Here is a 24,163-nt window from a genome sequence, read left to right as displayed (position 1 = left end):
GGCTATCACGGTTATCTGCGTGACAAATGTCAGTGAACCAACCTGGGAGGCCAGCAGTGGGTTGCAGGGAAAAAGACAAATTAGAGGCATTTATTTATTTATTTATTTATTTATTTATTTATTTATTTATATTTTTATTTATTTTTATTTTTATTTTTTTAAATTAGAGGCATTTAAAAAGAGAATGCTGAGTGCAAAAAAATGAAGGACGAGAAGCTGCAAGTGAGAAAAAGACGATGTTAAAGGCAATTTTTGGGGGAAAAAAGGTAAAATCATGACTCATAAGGATATAAAATGAACACATGTTAAAGATTTTATTTTACTCGTAAAGAAGAAGCCAGGCAGATGTTATAAGTGGTTCCAGGGAGAAATTGAAAAATAGACACATTTATAGATGAGGAATATTGAAATGAATGCCCAAATGGTAGCAAAACTAGCTTCTTCCCCAGTGAAGAGAATTCAGCCGACCTCTACAAGATAGAGCGGGATCTGCACGTCTACAGCTAAGAATTATCTGCCTCTGTTACGTACGATGTACAGGCTTGTACAGCAGGCCGCATGCAGTCGGAGTACTCAGAGCTGTGTCCTCTAGACAATGCACAGTTTTCCCTGGAAGCACCAATTCCTCCTTGCAGCAGGATGACTCCGTGATGTCTGACTTGGACACCCAGAGGGGTGGTTGTGACGAGTGTGTTCAGGGGATCTATATCCCAGGAGGAGGTTCTGGAAATGGAAGGAAGAGGGGCTAACCAATGAACTTGGTCACATTTCAGGAGCTAACACCTGATGGGCAAACACGTAAAGATATGAAGGAGCTACTGAGAGGAGGGATTAACACAAAGGGCTAAATGTCTAAGGTTAGGAGTGGTTGTCCTGCTCTGATTTCAAGGCTAAAAGACCTGGGGCTCAATGGCTTCAGATTTCGGGGAGGCATTGCTGGAAGAGCCTCTCCTGCTCTCTACCACATTTGACCTTTATGAACACCGTTTTACAGAAGGTTCTGTGTACAACACCATGGTATATTCCACACAGATCTTGCCTGGAAGGAACTTCCAGTGTGGCTGTTTCAAATTTGGAACGCATTTTTCACTGGAAAGAATGTCACCCACATGACCACTTTCCAACCCAACAACTATTGCCCTGTTTGAAGACTCCTCAATACAGGAATGGCTTAAAAAAAAAAAAAAAATACAGGAATGGCTTTCCAAACCCAAAGTGGCAAATGTGAAGTGCAAAGATTGCCAAAGACATATACACATATACAGATTATTTCTAAAAATTAAGTTGGTTTTATGACTTCCATGTATTGAAAGTAAAATAAAACTGAGTGCAACTTGTGGCTGCCCTGGAAATTTTAGATCATACGGTTAGATGCAGGGTGGGTTGGAGTGGGAGGGGGTGGGTGGAGAGCACACAGTATAAGACAATTTCTACAGACTAAAATTTCAGTTTGTCAAAAGGGATGACTGAGTAAAGAATAAGCCAGTTTGAGTCAAAGGCTCTCAATGTCCCTTGATGTTTCCACGGTAAATGAATCTCTGAAGAAAGGAGAGATTTTGGTTTTGTTATAAACACTAGCGGTGCTCCAACATTTAATAGCATATACTGCACTTTGTGTTTGTTTGTTTTTACTAAGTAAAGCAATGTGGTGTATTAGTAGTAATTAAATATAACCAGAAAAGAGGAAGATGAATGAGAGTAGCAGTGGTTTGTGTAGATTCTGGAAGGATTCTATGTTTTTCGGCCTTTGTTCTTCTCCATTCCTCATAGTGTTATCAGAACCTTACAAACAGCCCCATCCCTCCCCTTTCTGTGAAGCTCTTAAATAGATGTTGTCTGGGTGCTTCTAGTTGTCCATCGTAGGTTCTGGGTCCTGAACCCAGCCACATAGACCTGGCTTCTAAAGGCATTAGAGTTCAAGGCCTATGAACAAGACCCACCTTGCTCTGGCCAGTCCCTTTCTCAAAGCCCTAACCTGGAGATTAGGACCCTGTCCCTGCTGAAGTACTTCTCTGAGGTCAGCTGCCGAACTTGCTGGACTTTGAGCACTACCTCCACCACTCTCTGCGGCCGGGCTCTGCTTGCTTATTGGAACATCTCGACCTCTGGGGTCAGGCCTACCCACTCACCCCATGCTGAGTACCACCAGGACTCTAGCCTGCACTTGTATCCTTCAGATGCTCTGCCCTGGACTCTACACCAAACCTCAGCTCAACATCAGCTGCTGGGTTGCTGCCAAGCAGAAACACGGCCATGGTGGCCAAGTCCCATGACTGACTCTGTCCAGCCCACTTCTCTGTCTACACATTGCTGGGTCATGCCTGTCTTCACTCTGAAAATCCAGTTAACGCAGGGTTGGAGCACCGCTAGTATTTATATCAAAACCAAAATCTGTCCTTTCTTCAAAGATTCATTTACTGTGGAAACATCAAGGGACATTGAGAGCCTTTGGCTCAAGCTGGCTTATTCTTTACTCAGTCATCCCTTTTGACAAACTGAAATTTTAGTCTGTAGAAATTGTCTTATACTGTGTGCTCTCCACCCACCCCCTCCCACTTTCACTCTGAAGATTCTTGATCTCCAACATCAACAACCTTGCAGAGCTAGCTTTACTTTCCACAATTTGTGTTATACAGATGTACTGTTTAGTTTTATAAAAATAATTTTAAATCAAGTATTCACCCCTCTTCTCCCCAACGTTAGAAATCACTGTTCCCCACACATGGATGTTTGTGTGCTCATGTGTGTGCTTATCGATAACATTACATTGGCAGTGGTTCAACTCCCCTTAATCTTCCTTTCCATAATAATATCAGAGACACCTCCAAAGTGCCAGGTCCTATGCTAAGGGCCTTATATGCACTCTCATTCAGTCTTCCTCAGGCCCATGAAATAGGTCCTCTGATTGGTCCTAGTTGTTGCGTGAGAAATAGGAGGCTTAGGGAGAGAAGCAATTTGCCAAGTGTCACATTTCAGGGGGGTGGGCAGAGCAAGATCTGAATTGAAGCCAGGTGCCTGTGGGTGTTCTAAATCTCAGCCTTATCATGGCTCGGGCACAGAGAGGGTCCTAAACGCATGCTTGTCCAGTGAATGAATGCATAACTCCTACTTACTTAGGATTTAACACCAGCTAGAGCAGATTATACATCTGTTTTGTACCAGCCACTGTGCTTTGACATGAAGTGGTTTATCTAAGATAATACCCCTAATTAAAAATTAGAAAACAATCATCATCAGAACCAAGTCTAGAATACACTTTTTATTTTATTATTATTATTATTATTATTATTATTTAATAAAACTGCTGGGGCATCTGGGTGGTTCAGTTGGTTAAACATCTGCCTTTGGCTCAGGTCCTGATCCCAGGGTCCTGGGATGGAGCACTGAGTCAGGGTCCTTGCCCAGCGGGGAGCCTGCTTCTCCTTCTCCCTGTCCTCCACTCGCGCTTGCTCTCTCTCAGATAAATAAATGAAGTCTTTAAAAAAAATAAAAAATGCCCTGGTGACTCAGTTGTCCTTTTTGGCTTGGAAAGGGAATGATAAAGATGAAGTTAGAGAAAAGAGTCTGCTCTTTAGTATAACGGAGGAAAACTGAAAAGGAAAAAAAAATCAAAGAGGATGTATAGTAACCCACAGGATGTTAGACCTACAAGTGATTAAATTCAGGTCAGGTGACAAGAAGGAAGCCCCTGTTTCCTCTTCAGGTAGTTTAAAATATCCCTCCCCTTGCCAAAGCTCATGGGGATCCCAAATTACACCAGAGAATGGCTACTGCGGGCAATGCCCAAGTGCTCTGGCTCTGGAACCAGCCCTGCATGGCTTCAGATTTCATCTCCACCCACTCACGGACTATTTGGCTTTGATGAAGGACAACAACACCCACCTTACAAGATTAGGTCTAAAACCAAGCATAGTTTCTTGGCATTCGATACATAGTAGCTACTGTACTTGTTATTAATTATGACTACTTACTAATTAAATATGCAATGAAATTTTAAAAGCATTTTGAAGAGAAACAAAGCCTCCTGTGGAGGTCAGTTGACAAAGACCCATTATTCAAAGTACACTTGACATATTTGCAGAAGCAGAGAAAGCAGCCACTCCTGAGAGCCCTAAAACCAAGAAATGAATATTCCTACCCAGATGTCCTGGGGCAAGCCAATATGGTACAACCAATCAAATAGACAAAAATATCTCCAGACCTGGAGAAGAAGCAAATTCCAGGCCAGAATCATTTCCTTGTTGACACTAATTAAGAGTTCAAGCCAGTTCCTCAGTGAAGAGGAATTATTTGTAGGAGGACTCATTATATATGTCTGATAGTTCTTCACATAGAACACCTGAGAATAATCACTATTACAGAGTGTGGTTTCAGTCACTTCCAAATTATTATTTTTTTTTTTATAAGATCTGGAGTTAAAAAAAAAATCTGGAGTTTATCCCTACAGGTATTCATTCTGTCAGAGGTACCTCCTGTGGAGTTGACTTGCCTCTCCCAGTCAAGGTCCTATCGCAGAGGGGAAAAACTAGCTCAGCTTATTTCTGACTTGGAGTGAGACAAGTTGCATGGTGTAGGGGTGGAAAATTTTTCCCTTCTTCTCTTCTAGGTTCTTTGCCTGTTCAAACAATTAAAATGACGTAGGGCAGATTAACAGGAGAACAACAAATTTAATCGCATATAATCAGGATCTCCATAAAGATATGGAGACTCAAGAGGCAGTCAGGTAGTTGAGGCTTATATAACATCTTGAGCTGAGGAGAGGGATGAGGGAAGGGGACACAATGGAGAAGGAAGGGAGAAGACAGGTTTGAAAAACAAAGATGGCCCTATTATGTCCAGAAATTTTTTCAGTTGAGAGCAATCTCTGCTAATACAGACTCCCTTTCCATTGGAAATTTAGCCAGTCAAGGGGGAGGTACACAGTTTTCCCTGAATCTGCTGGATTTTGATTGCCCTCAGCTCAAAATAATTCTTGTGCTACGGTGGCATATTTTGGGGAGATTTGTTCTGAACTCTTTCAATAGTCATGGGAGAAAGATCACCTAACGGTGAAATTCATGAAGCAGTCAGGGGGATAAAGTCCTTTTTTTATACCTTCCTCTCTGGGATTCCCATATTCAATCTATTATCAGGTCCTGTCAGTTCTCCCATCTCCATCACCCTCCTTCCTCCCTTGCTCCATTTTTATGGCAACACCTCTCCCCCTTGCTTCCTTCAAACCAGTTCTCCATTCAACAGAGTGATCCCTTTAAACCTGAACTCATCTCATGCACTGCATTGCTTTGATTCTTTGATTAGTAAAAACCCTGGAGTTCTTGCGTGGCCAGGTGGCTCATGCTCATTCTTATCCCTTACCCTGGACTTCTTCCCATTTGTCAGACAGGCCCTCATACAGCCCCATCCCTTTTCCTGGAAATTCATTTTTTCCTACTTTCTAGATCCAACCTAATCTCAGGTCCTATCTCTAGTCACTTCCTTAGGAAGGCTTTTCCCAACCACCCCAGTTTAAATTAGTATCAATTTTTAAAAATATTTTATTTATTTATTCATCAGAGACACAGAGAGAGAGAGAGATGCAGAGACACAGGCAGAGGGAGAAGCAGGCTCCCTTCAGGGAGCCCGACGTGGGACTCGATCCTGGGATCCCAGGATCACAACCTGAGCCAAAGGCAGAGGCTCAACCACTGAGCCACCCAGGCGTCCCTCTCGTTTCTTTCCTTAATATCATTCATCATAATTTGTAATTTGTGTGTGTGTACACATGCACATATGTGTATGTATGTGTATATACAACACACACATACAGATACTTCTATTTTTCAGTACTTGTCTCTGCTTTAAGACTAAATTCTCTGGAGGTAGGAACCATGTCCTGTAGTCACTACCAGGCACCCAGAACCTTGCACAATGTATGTGACATGAAAGGAGTCAATAAATATGTGCTAAACAACTGGATAAATTCCTTGAAAAGGAGACAGAAAAAGGCAGGGATGAGCAGCTCCTAGCATTAACTACCAAGATAATGATTCTCCTAGGAGAGGAGGCAATATTTAACCAGCTGTCAACAGATGCAGGAAATTTGAAAACCAAGTCTTTTTTATTTGAAACAAATTCTACAGGCTTTCTTTAACCATTTAGTATACTACACACAATCGAGAATTTGAAAGAACACTAAAATGAAGCAATGCCATCACAATTCACAGGTGTAAATCCTTTATGTGCACATTTCTCATGCTTATAAACTCAGAAGAGGAGAGGATTTGATGGCCAGGACACAGAAATTGCTCCTGAGAAACAGCTACATGCCGTTGATTTCTGTGTTTCCTGAGCTGTCTCACCAACAATAGGCTATTTTTGCCTCAGCTTATGAGTGCTAACCCAACACCCTAGATCTCATTGTTTTTATTGTTATTATTTTAAAGATTTATTTATTTTAGAGAGAGAGAGAGTACACATGTGCCTGTGCCGGAGGGGAAGGGAGGGGCAGAGGAAGAGAGAGAGAGAGAGAATCTTGAACAGACTCCTGCTGAGTGTGGAGCCCAACACAGGGTGTGGAGCCCAACACAAGGTGTGGAGCCCAACACAGAGCTCCATCCGACAAACCCGAGGTCACGACCTGAGCCAAAACCAAGAATTGGATGCTTAACTTACTGAGCCACCCAGCTGCCCCAGATCTCACTGTTTTTAATGGGTGGCTTTGATGCTAATTTACATTCTACTCCTGTTACTGACAGACTTGGAAGCCAGCAGTGGTAAGTGCAGGCAATGTTTAGAACGCAGGATTCGGGCCCATGAAGGTGGTGACAATGATTCCCTTCCAAGAACCTTAGAAAAAAGAGAATTCTTTCCCCAATCCCTGACCAATGGTTCTTTATTCCAGAAGCTATTAATTTTCTATACTCCCACCATGGGAAAATGTTTGGTCTCAAGGGAAACAAGCCAATTAAGCAGTTGCTTAAGGGTGAAACCAAAATAAGTTAGGAAATTTTAATGGTTCCACTAATTGTTTCTCCTGAAATCTAACGAGGAGGACACTCAGATGGAAATTTGGCAGATACATACCATCACTGGCAGCCATGGAATGCAGTGACATACAGCCTGATGCAATCCAGCAGTCCGAGGCCAGGAAGGACTCTGCCCTCTAATAATGATTTGGGGGACATAAGGTAGAAAATGTGTTAAGCTGCAGAGAGCACATTAGGTATTAGGTAAGCTGGGAGCACATGGGCTGTTGGAGCCTGGTTATCCAAGTCCGTGGTCTGCTGTCTCCTTCATGTGATGGGGTCTCACAAGGAAGAGGGCTTTGGCCCACTTTTGCTTCATGGAACATTCTCAACCTGCTGGACCTCTCATTATCTTCACTGATTTCTTGGAAGTCCAACCCTGCCGAGGCTCTGCAGGGGTTAGGATCACAGTGGTAGGATATGTTCAGAATGCAGTGGAATGAAAAGCTGTGCAACTTTCCAAAATGTTCCAATGAAATGGAAAAGAAAATTAAAAATTTAAGCCTCTTACAATGTAAATAGTGCCAAGCACGCCTTGCAATTTGGATACTCTTGCCTATTAAAAAAAAGAAGAAGAAGAAGAAGAAGAAGAAGAAGAAGAAGAAGAAGAAGAAGAAGAAGAAGGAGAAAGAAGAGAAGAAATCCAGAAAACTGAGCATGTATGAGATGAAGTACAAAGAATACTTAGAGTACTGAGGTAGAAAAAAAAAAAAGAAAGAGTACTGAGGTAGAAGTTGAGGGAGACCATGATTCTACTCCCAGTGAGGCATGATCAGCTCACACCATAACCTGGGGCCTCACTGTTCTTACTGAGTTTAATGTCACCCACCCTCCTCCTCCCATGAAGTTGCTCATGAGTTCTCAGTTCAAATCATCTGGATAACCCTAAGAGTGTCTTGAAAAGCATGAAATAAGGATCCAAGGGTGGCTCAGTGGTTTAGCGCCGCCTTCAGCCCAGGGCCTGATCCTGGCTGGAGACCCGGGATCCAGTCCCACATCGGGCTCCCTGCACGGAGCCTCCTTCTCCCTCTGCCTAGGTCTCTGCCTCCCTCTCTGTGTCTCTAATGAATAAATATATAAAATCTTAAAAAAAAAAAGTTGAAAAGCATGAAATATTTCTGTAAATGCTGTTATTAACCAATTAGCCCTGCCTGAACTGGAGGGACGAGAGAGTACAAGGTTTCAGGACACTCCCACCTGCCTCCTCTCAAAAGGCATAATTTCTCATATTGTAGGAAGGAAAACTGTGATTCTTGTCTCATCAGCCTGTTGCAGCATTTTTTTCTTGCTGTAACCAATCTCTGATACTCATGCGGTGTCAGGCTTCCATCTTAATAGAGTAGGTCTCTCTCTCACCAGGCTACCTGCAGAAATCTCTGAAGGCAGCGCTCAAGCGTCCTCGCTTTTCTCCAACCCATTCAGGATTAAATGCTTCTTCTAGGGGCGCTTGGGTGGCTCAGTCGGTTGAGCATCTGACTCTAGATTTCGGCTCAGGTCATAATCCCAGGGTTGTGGGATCGAGCCCCGCATCAGGCTCCCTGCTGGGTGTGGAGCTTGCTTGGGATTCTCCTTCTCCCTCCAATAAAACAAAATAAATAAAATTAAATAAATAAATGCTTCTTCCAAAGTGAATCCACATCCCGGAGCTCAACATCTATTCTGCATGTCATTTTTCATGCCTTGTGCATCTGTGTATCCTGCTAGGCTGGGGAGGAACCTGGGGACCCAAGACAATGTCTTCTTTGACTTTGGTTCTTTCAGATTGGCCAGCCTGGTGTCTGGCATGTAGTAGGAACATGATCACATTTTCCCTTAGTTGAGCATAATTGTCTTTTTTCCTTTTTTTTTTTTTAACACAATTCTTTTGAGTTCTGGGCATAACAGCTAAAAGCAATATTTTGCTGCTTCACAATTGGAAAACTGGAAATTTGCCACTGAGGTGAACAGAAATTTCCACACGGTTATTTTTCTTCTTCAGCATTAGGAAAGCAGTGTTTCCTGACAAATACTATTCTGTGTGATGAAAGAATCGTAGAGCTGGAGCAGGAATGTGTGTGGGACAAACAACATTTGTTATTGTGACTTTACACAAATCAAAAGGACTTTTTTGGCTTCTCTCACCCAGGTGGCTTTCCACAGCTCACTTATTTAATGCTTCTGCAGCCAAAAAATGTAGTCCTCTTGTTGCTTAGCTTTTCCACATACATTCAATATTTACAGGATTTCCAAAATTCTTATCCACTTAAAAATAATACATTTTGATGAAAATTTTGGTAACAATGAAATTGTAGACTATGTGTACTATGATTCGCTTGTTGTTTACGAATAATAAGGTTTGGAAACATACATAGTCAACCATCAATTCAGTGAGAGGAGAAAAGGAAAACTATGGATGAATTTTACTTTTTAATTTACTTACATGTTTTTTTTCTGCATAATATGAAAAACTAAAATTAAAGACTTAATACATGATAGACACTGTTTTAAGTGTTGCCCATGTATTGAGTCTTTTAGGTTTTATTATTATCCTCATTTTATAAAGAGGAAACTGGGGATCCCTGGGTGGCTCAGCAGTTTAGTGCTTGCCTTGGGGCCAGGGTGTGATCCTGGAATCCCGGGATCGAGTCCTGCATCGGGCTCCTTGCATGGAGCCTGCTTCTCCCTCTGTGTGTCTCTGCCTCTCTCTCTGTGTCTCTCATAAATAAATAAATAAATAAATAAATTAATTAATTAATTAATTTTAAAAATCTTTAAAGATAAAAAAATAAAAAATAAATAAAGGAGGAAACTGAGGCGCAAACAGGATGGGAACCTGCCCGAAGTCACACAGTAGTAAATGACGGAGCTACAGCCTGGCCCTGGAGCCAATTTCAGAATCCAAACTCTTAATCATTATGCTGTATTGCTCTATATTCTGTACTAATCATAAAAGACTATGAAGAATTACCTAGTGCTAATAATCTAAATATCTTGGCTGAGCCATGTGACCTCGGTGGAGTCATTCAACTCCTCAGGACAATGTAGAGTAGGATTTGACGTTGGCCCAAAAGAGACCTGGCCTTTGCCGTTGGGTTCTAGGAAGTAATTGCTATAGGGATGTTGTGGTTTAGAGTGGGGGGCTGGCCATCCCAGCAAGACCAACAATGTGATTTAGGGTAGGGGCTTTAGGTCATGCCCAGAGGGCTGGAGACTAGCACGGAGATCCACCACATGGGCAATTAATCAATCATGCCTATGTAATGGAACTCCAATAAAAACTCTGAAGCCCAAGGTTTGGATGAGCTTCCCTGGCTGGAAATTCTCCATGTGTATCATCCACTCGTCCATGCCAGGAGATTGATGTGTCCTGACTCCATGGGAAGAGACCAACAGAAGGTTTGCATTTGGAACCCTCCTGGGCTCCACCCTGTCTCTTCCTCTGACCATTGTATCTTATCTATATCCTTTCTCTGTAATAAGCCATAACCGTGAGTATATAGCTTTCAGTGAGCTCTGTGAGTCTTTCTAACAAATTATTGAATCTGAGAGTGACCTTGCAGTTGGTGTCGGAAGTGCAGGATACCCTTGTATGGAGACTGCCTTCTTTAACCAGATCGTTGGTCCTAGGTCCACCCAGTGCCTCAGTATCCTCATAGTCTCAGTAGAATTATAAAGCCTGTTGTTTCCCAAATCCCAACTCATCAGGCCCAAGTGGTTGGACCTCACTTGACATTGTTTTGACTACTTGTAAAGTGAGGGCACCTGTTGCCCACTTTAGTCTCGTGTGGAGACCATCAGCCCTACACTCATCACTCCACAGACTCCAACCACTTTAGTTCATGACAACAGGTCCTGCTTCATGTCTTCACCAAAAGTAATAATATCAACAACCACCTTTATTTATTTTTCCAGGCAACATGTTCATCATCATCTTATTTGATCCTCACGATGGCTCAACAAATTAGGTACCATTATTTGCCCATTTTTTTAAAGGATTATCTCTTTTAGAGAGAGAAAGCTCAAGCAGGAGGGTCAGAAGGAGAGGGAGAGAGAATCTTTTTTTTTTTTTTTAAGATTTTATTTATTTATTCATGAAGGACACAGAGGAGAGAGACAGAGGCAGAGACATAGGCAGAGGAAGAAGCAGGCTGTATGCCGGGAGCCTGATGTGGGACTTGATTCCAGGTCTCCAGGATCATGCCCTGGGCTGAAGGCAGGTGTTAAAGTGCTGAGCCACCCAGGGATTCCCCAGGGAGAGAGAATCTTAAGCAGACTCCGCACTGGGTACTGAGCCCAACACGACCCTGAGATCATGACCTGAGCCAAAACCAAGAGCTAGGCGCTTAACTGACTGCCTCACCCAGGCACCCCTGGCCATTTTTTTTAGAGCAGGAAAGTAAACCGTAAGGCATTTAAGTAATTTACCCCTGAAAACATAGTGCGGTGGACAGAATAATCATTCCCCAAAGATATATACCGCCTAATCCTCAGAACCTGTGTAGGTGTCACCCTCATGGCAAAGAGACTCTGCCTATGTGATTAAGTTAAGGATCTTGAGATGGGGAGGTTATCCTGGATTTTTCAGGCAGGTCCAACATAGTCAGAAGGATTCTTAGAAGAGGTAGGCAGGAGGGCAGGAGGGCCAGTGTGATCATGGAAGCAGAGATTGCAGTGATGGGAGGAAGAGACCACAAACCAGGGAATGCAGGTGGCCCCTAGAAGCCAGCAAAGAAAGGAACAGGTTCTCCACTAGAGCCTCCAAGAAAGAATGCAGCCCTACTAACACCTCAATTTTAGAACTCCAGCACTGTAAGATAACACATTTGTGTTGTTTTAAGCTACTAAGTTTGTGGTGATTTGTTCTTGTAGCAAGGAGAAACTAATGCACATTGCTATTCAGTGGTTGATCAGGGATTTGAACTCAAGCAGTCTGCCTCCAAGGATCAGCTTGTACCTCAATATTCCCCTCTCCAGTCATCAGCCACATCAGATCTGGAATCTTACCAACATTTTCAACATCCAGTGGTTCCAGTTCTTCTCTGCAGCTTCCAGGGAGACCACAAAGTTCTGGAGTCCTGCAGCCAATATGGAGATGAGGAGGTTGGCAGTGTCAGGCTGGCCCGGTTGCTCAGGTTCACTGAACCTATTTCCTCCCTTATAAGATGGGAACAATGATGGTGTAGGCCCTGTGGGGCTTTTGAAAGGATTTAATGAAACAGCCCAAGTAAATCACCGAATACAATGCCTGGTGTAGAAAAACACACTAAAAATATATTATTCTCTTAAAACTTTATTGAGTGTTTAATATAATCTTCTAGCCTTTTTGCTAGGGAGTTTGAACTTCAGAATTTGGGTTTGCAATAGACCCTCACAGGGATTTGTAAACAGAAAAAAAAAAGGATTTCTTCAGTTTTATAGAATGCTTTAGGTTTAATGTCCAGTTATTAGCTGATGTTTCAGAATAAGTAACATAGTGGTTGGATAGGGTCTCTCAGAAATTCACGTCCGTCCAAAACCTCAGAATTTGACCTTATTTGAAAATAGGATCTTTGTAGATGCAATCAAGGGAAGGATTGAAATAAGATCATACTGGATTCGGGTGGGCCTTAAATCCAGTGACAGTATCCTTATAAGAGACAGAAAGCGACATTGCTGGCAACTACAAGCCAGGGAGAAGCAAGGAAGGATTTTTCTCCAGTCTTCAGACACTTTGATTTCAGACTTGTAACCTCCTGAACTGTGACGGCCTAAGTCTCCATTGTCTTAAGCCCTCTGGTTTATGATTCTTTGTTACATCGGCCCTAGGAAATTAATACAAACGGAGGTTTGGGGTGCCCCTCATGTTTCCCACTTGGAATGGTTCTTCGTCCTCACCACTTTGCAGCATGTGAGCTGCAGCAAGACAACAAGAACAGTAAAAGAGAAAAAATGAGTAGGAAATATCAGAAAGGGAGACAGAACATGAGAGACTCGTAACTCTGGGAAACGAACTAGGGGTGGTGGAAGGGGAGGTGGGCAAGGGGTGGGGGTGACTGGGTGACAGGCACTGAGGGGGGCACTTGATGAGCACTGGGTGTTATTCCATATGTTGGCAAATTGAACACCAATAAAAAATAAATTTATACAAAAAAATAAAAAAATAAAACCTCACATTCATAGAGGAAAAAAAAAAGTAATGCAAAACCAATAAGGATTTCTCCTCCAGTGTTGAAAGCACTCTCCACGGGAGGGGAGTAGCAGAAGGGCTACCCTGATGCTCATCAGGTGGGTGACCTCGAAAGGTAAGGAATAACTTTCTGAGGTTCCATTTCCTCAAAGGGAACTGGTTGAACAAAACATCCTTGAGGTTCCCTAAACAATAGGATTATTTAGCAGACAATGGCCTTATAAGCCCAAAAAGAAGACGCAAGAGAATTTGAAGAACCCTTAGAACCCAACGTACAAATGCTTAGAGCCCATGTGTTACCTAGGGCTTCGGTCAGAGTAGGATTTTGGTCCTGCCACTGCCTACTTTGCAGGTCTGATGTAGCAGGTGGGGCCCAACAACAGACTGTCCTTTTAGATGCGGACACATCCTCTGAACTTGGTAGGCTGTAATGGTCCTAAGGGCTACTCACATCAACATTAGCATCTCAGGAAAAAGCCCTGGATATGTTGCACTCTGCATCTGCCTACTAGGCAAACACAAAGCGCTCGCTTCACTAACTCCTGCTGCAAATCATGATCCTCAAGGTCTCCCCTGGGTGGAACACGTTGTCTCCCAGCCTTCCTGGGAAGCCACTCCACTCAGCAGGTTGGATCTTGCCTGCTCAACTTACAGGCGCTCAATACAAGGTTAGAGGAGATTTAATTAGAGAGAAAAATATAATCTTTCAATCTTTAGATTGCATATCAAGGATCAAAGTCTCCAAAAACTCTCCCTGGCTGTTTGCATGAGCTCATTGGCAACAGGGAAGAAACCAAGGTGAGGAAGAGTTGATTTCGGTTCTGGCCCACGTTAAAGTTGCTCTGTTTCAGTCCCAGATCCTCAGCCTGGGTTTACTGCTTCCACAGCAACGTCATTTCTCCCCTTTCCCCCAAATCCCCGGTCCACAGCAACCAGCAAGCGGTGAGCTTTGTTTTGTTTGTATTCTTGTACAGCTCAACTATTTCATGTCCTTTAACGCGTTCTACCTGCAGGATCGGTTGAAGTCACCAGTATATTACTACTTCCTTGTAGGTTATTAAAACTTTTTCGACTCTATTTTCCTGCTTAAGGAAAATAAAGTAACCAATAATATGTCTGCTTACACAGAAGGAAAAAAGTGAGAATATTGGGGCACCTGGGTGGCTCAGTGGTTGAGCATCTGCCTTTGGCTCAGGGTGTGATCCTGGGGTCCTGGGGTGGGTCCTGCATTGAGCTCCCTGCAGGGAGCCTGCTTCTCCCTCTGCCTGTGTCTCTGCCTCCCTCTGTGTGTCTCTCATGAATAAATACATAAAATCTTAAAAAAGAAGAGAGAGAATATTGATGTTGGTACATTGCTCCAGGTGGAGCCGGGCGGAAACCTGAAGATTCTGGAAAAATCACGTGAAGGCAGACTTTAAAAAAAGCGATTCAAGTGCTATTCCTAACTCCTTGAAGTTTCTAACCAACAGGTTGAAACTCAAGACAGGTTCAAGTAAAAGAAAAGATATAAAAGCAAATGGTCGAACAAAAGTGCCTCAGAAGGAAGACATACAGGGAGTGAAAATTCAACAATTGCTTCCAAGTGAGGATGGGGCTGAAGGGGCCAGGACATTTGGGGACAGAAAGCATGGATTACAGGAAGGGGAGGGGACTCTGCTGCAGGGGACATGATCCCTGGTGCCTTGTTCTTCAAACGTTATTAACTAGACAGGGGTAACTGGCACGTGTCCTCTCTGGGAGCAGCAGGAGCCCCGCGGAGAGGTGGGGCCCCAACCAGCTCTCTCTTTCCCCTTGACCTCTCTCTCTCTCTTAGGTAGGATTCAAAACCGGTACACGGTACACTCCCCATGCTGCCCCAGCTCCACCGAATCTCAGAAGAAAGCCCAGGTTACACAAAGACTCCTGTGGTTCTCAAATCTAGATGCCAAAGTAGGCCAGGCAGCAGCCAGCAGGGCCTGGTGACTAATTTATCAGTGCTCTGAGGATCATTTTTGAAGATATAAATGAATGTCACTCCTTGAGCCCCACAGCTCCCCAAATATGAATCACGGGGCTAATCCAGCACAGGGCTCCGGGCAGTGTGGGCTGTATTATTTGTCCTGGGCCCAAGGGAGAAAGCAATGATATATTTAAAGCAGGGTGTTTTCAGTGAGAGCATTAACACAGTGAATTATTTGGAGAATGCAAATGAAGGAACAGTGAAAGTGACCTTGAGTTCTGTATTTCAAACGAAGTTCCCTGTTAGCTAATTGAGAACATCAGGAGCAGAGGTTACAGATGTTCTGTTTATTAAACAGAAAACATTAACAACTCGGTTGTACATTGAAACACACTAAAGACATGAAAACAAGCACAGGGCAAAGGGGAAAAGTTCAGTAAACTTCTCCTGAACTATTACTACTACTATTTCTTCTTTTTTTTAGTACTATCTCCACCCTGGCATTTTTCAACTATAAGTCAAAGAAGAAATCCATAAGAGGATTTTTTTTACAGCTGTTTTTAGCCCTACAAAGTTGGCAGTGTTAATGGAATCCACTCTACGAACTGCCTGTTGAGATACAAAGCTATAGGTCAAATCTTGGAGAAAGATGGTAGAAAGAGGCCATTCCTTGGGGGAATAGCAGGGAGAGGGATGATTAGAGCTACAGGGGACATTTCCGTTTTAGGGGAAAGGAAAAGGAGAATGAATTCAAATGACTTGCCCATGAGAGTGGTGGAGATACCTCTAGCACTTAGACTCTTGGCTATGCACAGGACATTAGTTGTCACTTACCACCTTTATCAAGTTTGGGCAGGCTACAGAGAAAATGGAAGAATGCCATCGCAAAGTTGCCTCTGGGTAACTGTGAGCCAGCTACAGCAATCACATCCCAGCCATTGGCAAATGTGGCTTACATTAAAGTCTTCGCCTACAGGACTGAAGTGTTACCTGCACCTGGGACCCAAGCACTTCCCATACTACCCCAAAACGTCTTCTGCAGCAGGTTGAAGTCTGCCCCGCCCCCCATTTCATCCAGACCTCCAAATTGGATCTACGAAATTTATTTCTGCTTGGAGAACAGGCTTAATTAATTGCCAGGTATTCATCATTGGTCCCAGAATCCTCTGGGAGGGAGCCTCTTTCCCTCTTACTGTTGGATGGAGCCCGCTCAACACTGAGCATCCGTGAGTGGCTTAGGCAATGTGGGCAACTTCTGGCTGGGGAGATTCAAAGTTGATTGCAATGGGATCTCAAACTTATAGGAATTCACACTCAGCTCTTTTGCCTTTTGTTGAGAGATAGAAATCAGGCTGCCTGTCAGGCCTAGAGTTACGGCCTCGTTCACCTTGACAGCTGGAAAAGCAAAAGCTTTTTTTCCCCCCTTCGTGGTCATGGCTCCACTGAAGGGACCTAGGAGATTCAGAAGCATTGACATCATTTTGTGGAATTCATAGTTTGACTTCTTTAGGAGAGGTCAGGAGAGAAATCGAAGTTTGAGTCCACTTTCTCATTGACGCAAAACCCATGGCTGGAGTTGAGCCAAGAATGAAATTCTAAAATTTAGCCAGCATCTTGCCCAGAGAAGGTGAACTGTAGAAACTGACTGCAGGGATGCTTAGATCTAGAAAGGGGCAGTCTCCAGAGCAATAGGCATTGACAGTCTGGAGAGGATTTTGGGGGGGTGGGGGGGGGGTGTTGGATGCCTCCCACCTAAGCCCAGCCTGCACTTTGAGAATCTGTGCATGTCAGACTCTTGGTTGCCCTCAGAGAGTGCCTGGGAATATAAGGTGTTGAGGTCCAGGGCAGGACAGGCCCATGGCCTTGGTTCATACTGGTTTCAAGCCATTGTGCCTTTGTGGTCTCAGACAAAAGGGATTTATTCCCAGTGCCTTTAGGGAAGGAGATTTTACAGCATCTCATATTGGTGCTACTGGTTAATAATCTTCCAAAACCAAAATAAAGAGGAAAAAATGAGGAAGGGATCTACTATCAGACCCAAGTACCTTGCCAAATCTCTCACAGATGGAAAGTAGGAACTGAGAGACTCAGATTATATTCCCTGTTTCGCTTCTAAGAGCTACATAAGCTTTGGCAAATCCCTTTGTCCCAGTTTTCTCATCTATGAAACGGGCCTATTATTATCCCAATTTCCCTCATGGGGCTAGTAAGAGGCTTACAAGAAATCTTTATAAATAAAGATCTTAAAAAGTGGCCAGTAAACAAGAGAGAGACTTATTAACAATAGACTCTTATCTATCACCCTTGCTCCCATGGGTGATTCTGTGGCTCTAGCTGGCATCCCAGAGTCAGCACAGCTACTATTAGCCTCTCCAGAACATGCCAGTTCCCAGCAGCTCAGAGGTTTAGGGCAACAAAAGAGTGGCTGCAGAATGGACATCTCCTTAGGATGTGACCACTGAGCAAGCCCTGGGACAGAAGTCCTCTCTCTAAGCTGGTGCTGAATTGGGCAGCAGGCATGCATTTCTTTAATTAAAAAAGTAAAAATCTTTCTATGTCCTGAAAACCTCACTCTACCTCAAAGAGGACCCGGCTGCTTTCCTCACATACTTGCTGATTCAGCCTCTGGTTTACACGTAGATCAGATGGGTCAGAATTTGGAAACAGAACTGTGGTTCATGCAGAAATCAGGTCAACAATTAGCAAACGTGGCCATTCATTAAGAGCTTCACCAAGCCTCCGTTCAGCTGTGTAATGAGATTGAGTAAAACCTGATGCTTACCTGGACTTAATCAGACTCACTCTCCCCTCCTACAGGGAGCTACTTCACAGCCCTTAGTATTTTTTTTTTCCTGTTTACTCATTCTAATACTGGCCTCTGTAGTGAGAACCTAGAGTATGACATTGGGAGCTGGGTAATGGAGGGCTGGCTCCTCTTCCCAAAGAGCTACTTTGAATCACTTGGTAAGTAAGAGATTAGGAGAAATTTGGAGAGGAAGAGTTCTTTTGAAAAAGGCCAATCCATCCTTGGATTGGCTGCAGCCGCTTAGTGGAGCGCAAAGAGGAGTCAGGATCTTTGTATCCTGCCCAGCTGTAGCCACAAGTTCCTGAAAGGCGTATGCAGAGGTGACCTGCAAACAACCCACATACTATTGTTGGCCAAGGTTTGGGCCATAAATCCTCAGCTGGCTCTCATGAAATGGTTGTGACCATGAGTGAGCAAGAAGGTTCCTTCTGCATAGATCAGATAAAGGTTTAAGCATCATTCATCCTGCATGTCACCTCCAAGAGCATTTCTAGGGCAGAGGGCTCCTGCCAAGTAGAGGGAGACCCAGGCCCAGCAGAGCATCAAGAAAAAGAGGATAGAGACAGAGACAAAGATCGATGGCGATAGAGAGATATAGATATCATATATTGTGTTGAATTGTGAGTGTTGAATGTTGAGATAACATTCCACAATGAAGCCGGAGCCTTAGACTTTTGCTCCATTTCCTTTATAAAACAAGGGGATTACACTAAACTAACCAAGCTTCCTTTAGGTTCCAACATGTAAATAGTTTCTTTCAGATAAATGGCTGAGTAGCCACAGAGATCCTTCAGAACATGCCATATTCGAATGCTCAGACAACTTTTTACAAAATTCATTGAGGCTCCTGCAGTCTGAAGAAAAATCAAATTCAAAAAAGATGAAAGAGTTGTCTGTGCAGGATGGCAGATATCAGCTTGTTCAGACAATCCTTGGGAGGTTGTTCTCTAATGAATAGGCTCCATATCAGCGAAAACATCAGGCCAGCAGTTAGAGCGTCTCTCACAGCCCTGTGATTACAGCACACAATGATGCCGCTTGCCAAGTCACTTTATACACAATAGCCTGAATAAGAGCAGCAGCGTCTTTCAACCAGAGAACAGATGAACCTACACAATGCTTGAACATGCACACTCAATATTTCTATTCTTAGAGAATCTCTTCTGCGGTAATGTTTCTGAATTCTTTCAATAACGCTGCCAACTTTGAAAACATTTTGTTAAAATATTCTCCTTCTAAAAGGAAAATTACTACCCAGATGAGCTCATACACACCTAGAAGATTAATCTGATCAGACATCTATGGTCATAAGTAAATTGTTTTTTTTCCAAAGTGGTGATAAGTACGTTTGAGATAGACGTGCTTTCAGTTCCTTTTTGTCACAAAAGGCACAACTGCAAATGATGACTCTGGGATCAGGGTTGTTTGGGGGCCATTGGATAATGGTTTTATATGAAGCAACTGGTCTGTGTGATGATCAGACCCATAATTCTGATATCAAGTCGGATTATACTACTTTAGGCTAAAGGCCATTTGGCCAACACTCCTTCGACTTCATTAGTACATGCTCTAGTCATCAGAACTTGCCAACTGAAACCACAAAGTTAGGTATTATAGGATGATAAAGTGGATGATTTAAAGCACATTTTCCTTGATCAGCACATTGGGAGTTTGACCTTCTGCTGTGGCAATAAGAGTCAATATCACTTCCTCCTTGTTGAATATCGAGGCCATGGTTGGGGAAACTTCAGTTTAGAGCTGAATTTAACCTGTCTTAATTTTAGGTTTGAAGGGCAAGTGCCAGAAAGGAACAACACCATGTGTACCTGTATAGGAAGGAACATCAAATTCAGAATCTTTAGAAGTAAAGTTCTAAAGTTAATGCAGAGATGTTTCTCCAAAAAACTGGAGTGACAGTGTCTTCTTTGGGCTCATTTTGCTGCCCAGCTTATGTCTAGGAGTATTGATTCCTTCACCTCCTTCTCTATCACCACAGCCCTCATTTTTTTCAACATTGTACTAGAAGAATTTTCCAACACACGGTAAAATTGAAAAAATTTTAGTGAATGCTCATGTACTCACCACCTGGATTATACTATATTACTCTACTGACTTCAGCACATACCTATATGTCTAATTGTTCCCCTATGCATTCTCCTTTTAAAATATATTTTAGGGGTGCCTGCATGGCTCAGTGGGTTAAGCATCTGACTCTTGATTCCAGCTCAGGACATGATCTCAGGGTCGTGGGATCGAGCCCTGAGTCAGCCTCCCCCGAGCATGGAATCTGCTTGAGATTCTCTCTCTCTCCCTCTGTCTTCCCCCCCACCTCTGTTCATGCATGTGCATGCTCTCTCTCTCCTTCTTTCTCTAAATATGTATTTTTAATATATATAAACTGCAAACATCAGTTATAATCCTCCTACTTATGTCTCCTTTTTTCTCTTCTCTGTTCAGTATTTGTCAGTTTTCACCATAAGAGTTTTCTCCCCTCTATGAAGAATTTAAGAAATAAGTTGACACAGAATTCCAGAGGTAGAGGGACACCTGGGTGGCTCAGTGGTTGTGTGTCTGCCTTTGCCTCAGGGAATGATCCAGGAGACCCGGATCGAGTCCCACTTTGGACTCCTTGCATGGAGCCTGCTTCTCCTTCTGCCTATGTCTCTTCCTCTCTCTCTATGTCTCTCATGAATAAATAAATAAAACCTTAAAAAAAAAAAAAAGAATTCCAGAGGTAGAAAGTTGTGTTCAAACCAACCCTTGTGTCCCAGTTCTGAGTAGGTGTTTCTCACCACATATTTGCTCCTCATTTCCCCTTGTACAAATGCGCTAGATTTCCCCTTACATGGATACCTGATTACTTATGTTTTCTAAAAACTAGAAAGCTGAATAACCTTCAACAGAGAGAAAAAAAAAAAAAGCTCCCTATCTGTCCTTGGTATTAAAGATCTATTTATGTATCTAAGAACATTCCTTGTCAAACAATAGCATTCTGTTTCTCTGTTTATTATTTCCCCCCCACACACACACTCTTGGATACTCTCCATACTATTTCATTGCCAGCATCAATTCTGATATAGAATCGGAGTATTAGAAAGACTTTAGAAGGTTAGTTAAATCTATTTAAATATGGCAGACTCAAAAAATGTATCTCTGTCTCCTCCTGAAATACCATCAATATATAAGTAAAGGAATAAGACATAAAGTCAGAAGGACAAAAAGAGCAGGAGCAGGGATGAAAGCTGACAGCAGATGTCACCAAGTTTGGGCAGATTAAAAATGGGTAGAGGCGTGAAACTCATCTAGCCAAACAGAGAAAGCATAAATTCACTTGTTCTCACGGGAGGCGATGATAACAAACAAATCAGCTTGCTCTGCAAAACTCAGGAAAGACTCAGGGCTTGCTTGGATATATAGGGCATCATGAAAGTGGCTTGGGGTAAAGACCCAAGGGTTAGCCAAAAGACCACATTTGCATACCCTCAAGCCCATCCCCAGCCCTCCTCTCCTCTCACCCCAGGAGATTAGAGAAAACCTGGAGAAAATTAATCAGAGCATCACCTCTGAAGTAGGGGACACTTAGCACAATGGAGAGAAGGTATGAGGACTGATTTTGAAAATAGGGACATTCAGTGAAAGTCTACATATCAAATAGTGAAATACTGTTCCTCTCTTTCTTTGCCCGCTGTCATAATGCTTGTAGCTAGGAATATTTTAGGATTTGGTCTCTGGAGAAATAATTATGAATGCTGACATCTGGGTTTTCCTCAAAGAAAAGACCAAGTCTCTATCAAAGCACTCATGTACACCTCACCAGTCACCAGCAAGAATACACACCACACACACATATACACACACACACAGACACACACGTACCTTCCACTCAGCTTTTTATGATTACTCTTCAATATGAACTAAGAGCTAAGGATCAGCAGATATCTGAAGGAAGTCTATAACAGAAAAGGCAAAACACGAAAGGAACAAAGAACAGAGAAAGCAAATTGAGGGAACAGAGAATATTTCCTTGGAAATCTATCATTAATATAATCAGAAAGATAACAGAAAACAGGACACTCATAATAAAGAATAAGAGGCTACAAAATAGGAATAATTTTTAAAATATTTTATTTATGCAGGGAACCCGATGTGGAACTCGATTCCGGACCCCGGGATCATGCCCTGAACCAAAGGCAGATGCTCAACCACTGAGCCACCCAGGTGTCCCCAAAAAAGGAATAATTAATTCCTAGTTATTTAAAATATTATAGCTGAAATAATAAATAGTGGTATTGGTATTGTAAATGGAGGGACCAAGGCAGGCCCCCCCACCTCAAAATATGCTGCTTTGGCATAAAGATTATTTTAAAAGCAATCAAAACCCAGTAGATTCAGGAAAAGCTCTTTACCTACCCCTTAACTACCTAAAAAAGAATTTAGGCAGAGGACTTGCTCCAGGAAGAGAGCAATCACATAGATAATTACATTATTCTGTGAGCCAGGTTTGGTTTGGTGGACAAAGAACCTAGCAGTTCTCTTTGATCAAGTCCTTTGTGTCCCATGGTCTCTGAGCGCCCAGCAAACATGTGTTTACCAAATATTGACTCTTTTTATCTTCTTGTGAACTACAGTCCTTCCCTAGGAAGTCCAGACCCCTAGCCCCCCAACCCCCTTCTCCTTAGTTCAGAATGACACATACACCTCACTGTGCTTGTCGTTGGGATTTCCATGTCTGTGTGAACTACCTGTACTTCCGCTACTAGATCTGATTTTCTCCCCTTAATCTTTCTCATGTCAATTTGATTCTTAGTTTGGCTAGCAGGACCTGGAAGGGGACAGGACATTCTTGCTCCTCTACATAAGTTCCTTAATAAGCCCTTGAGGATAGACAGTGGTAACTTAATGATGTACGTTATAGGCCCTGAAGCAACCACTAAAATAACAAAATAAGGAGTCATAGCTAATAAAACAGAATTGTACAAAGAAGTTCAACTAAGCTAAAAGACAGAAAAAGAGTGGGGAAAAGGATAAAAAAACTCAGAAGGCACAAACAGAAACACAGTAAGAAGCCAGAGTTCTAACAAACCATACCAATAATCACATGAAATCTAAAAGGTGGAAATCTTCCAAGAAAAGGCAGAAATTGTCAAGTTGGATTTTAAAAAAGACTCGAATATATGCAGTCTGTAAGAAACATACTTCAAATACAGAAAAAAAGATATACGATGCTAACACTAGTCAAAAGATTCGGCTGTATTTTTACCAGACAAAGTAGATCGCAGAGCAACGACGTTACCAAGCACAAGGAAGTTCTTTTCCAAACAATCAAGGGCTGAATTCATCAATAGGACACAGCAATCCTAAATATTTATGTATTCAATAGAGAGTTTCAAAACCTATGACGCTGGACTGATAAGGCTGCAGGGAGAAACAGACAAATGCACATTAGAGTCGGAGATTTCAAGACGGAACCGACAACTGAGTCAGGGCCTCTTGCCGGCCTGGAATAGTCCACTCTCACATGGACCTTGAGATCTTGAGGTCTTCTCGATGGACTTCGAGAAGTGAAGGAGAGCTGAAAGAGGAAAACCTCCAGAAGGGCTGGACCAAGCAAACCCTGCTTGCCCTAAAGTTGCCCATCAGAGAACTCTTCCACGGGCCTAGGAGAGAAGTAGAGTCTATCTCCACCGAACCACATGGCCAAGGGAATGAAGGCTCTCCCTTGACGTGTATGTTGGAGATACTTCAAGGCAAGGTTTTAAAATCTGTACGTTAAATAAATAAATAAATAAATAAAAATAAAATAAAATCTGTACGTAAACAAAACGAGTTGGAAGTTTCTTTTTTCATAACTAGGATACACAGTTGTTGAACATCCACTGTGTGCACACGCTCACCACAGTAGGGCAGAAGGATAAATTACTACTCAGACGAGCACACAATGTTCTACAAGAGCTTCACTGGTATCTGGCCTGGATTTTCAAAAACTCCCTCTAAGGTAACGAAGTGATTAAAAATATCATGTGATAGTTTTACACACTTGTTATTTGGATTGAATAGCAGGCTTTCCTGTTTCTATTTCAGGGTGGAGTTTTTGCCTGTAACCCTCTGGACATATGTCCTATTTACGTCTGTGACCGAGACCACCAAGCTTAACAAAGGCAATAGCATTGGGAAAAAAAAAAACTATGAACATGGTCTACACTAAATTGATTCTACCTTTTTATTTAGTCATGACTCTAGATTAACTTCTAAAAAGTAACAGCGTAATA

General features: G+C 42.6%; 1 protein-coding gene across 5 annotated transcripts in view; it reads right to left on the bottom strand.

The window, feature by feature from the left end:
* Positions 1-290: 290 nt before the first annotated feature.
* RNF152 (ring finger protein 152) overlaps positions 291-24,163 on the bottom strand; it is a 202,633-nt gene continuing 178,760 nt past the window's right edge. The window contains exons 6-8 of one of the 5 annotated variants that reach the window (XR_012028526.1): positions 11,988-12,177; positions 7,063-8,580; positions 291-723 (exon numbers count right to left, since the gene is read on the bottom strand). The gene's annotated coding sequence lies outside the window, so the exon portion shown is untranslated. The remainder of the gene's footprint in view (positions 724-7,062; positions 8,581-11,987; positions 12,178-24,163) is intronic. The other 4 variants (XR_012028530.1, XR_012028529.1, XR_012028532.1 and 1 more) reach the window with 4 other exon arrangements.

Source organism: Canis lupus, chromosome 1 (assembly GCF_048164855.1).
Source record: "Canis lupus baileyi chromosome 1, mCanLup2.hap1, whole genome shotgun sequence".
In the NCBI taxonomy this organism is placed as follows: domain Eukaryota; kingdom Metazoa; phylum Chordata; class Mammalia; order Carnivora; family Canidae; genus Canis; species Canis lupus.
The sequence above is the reverse complement of the archived record's forward strand: the minus strand, read 5'-3'. Positions and strand labels throughout refer to the sequence as shown.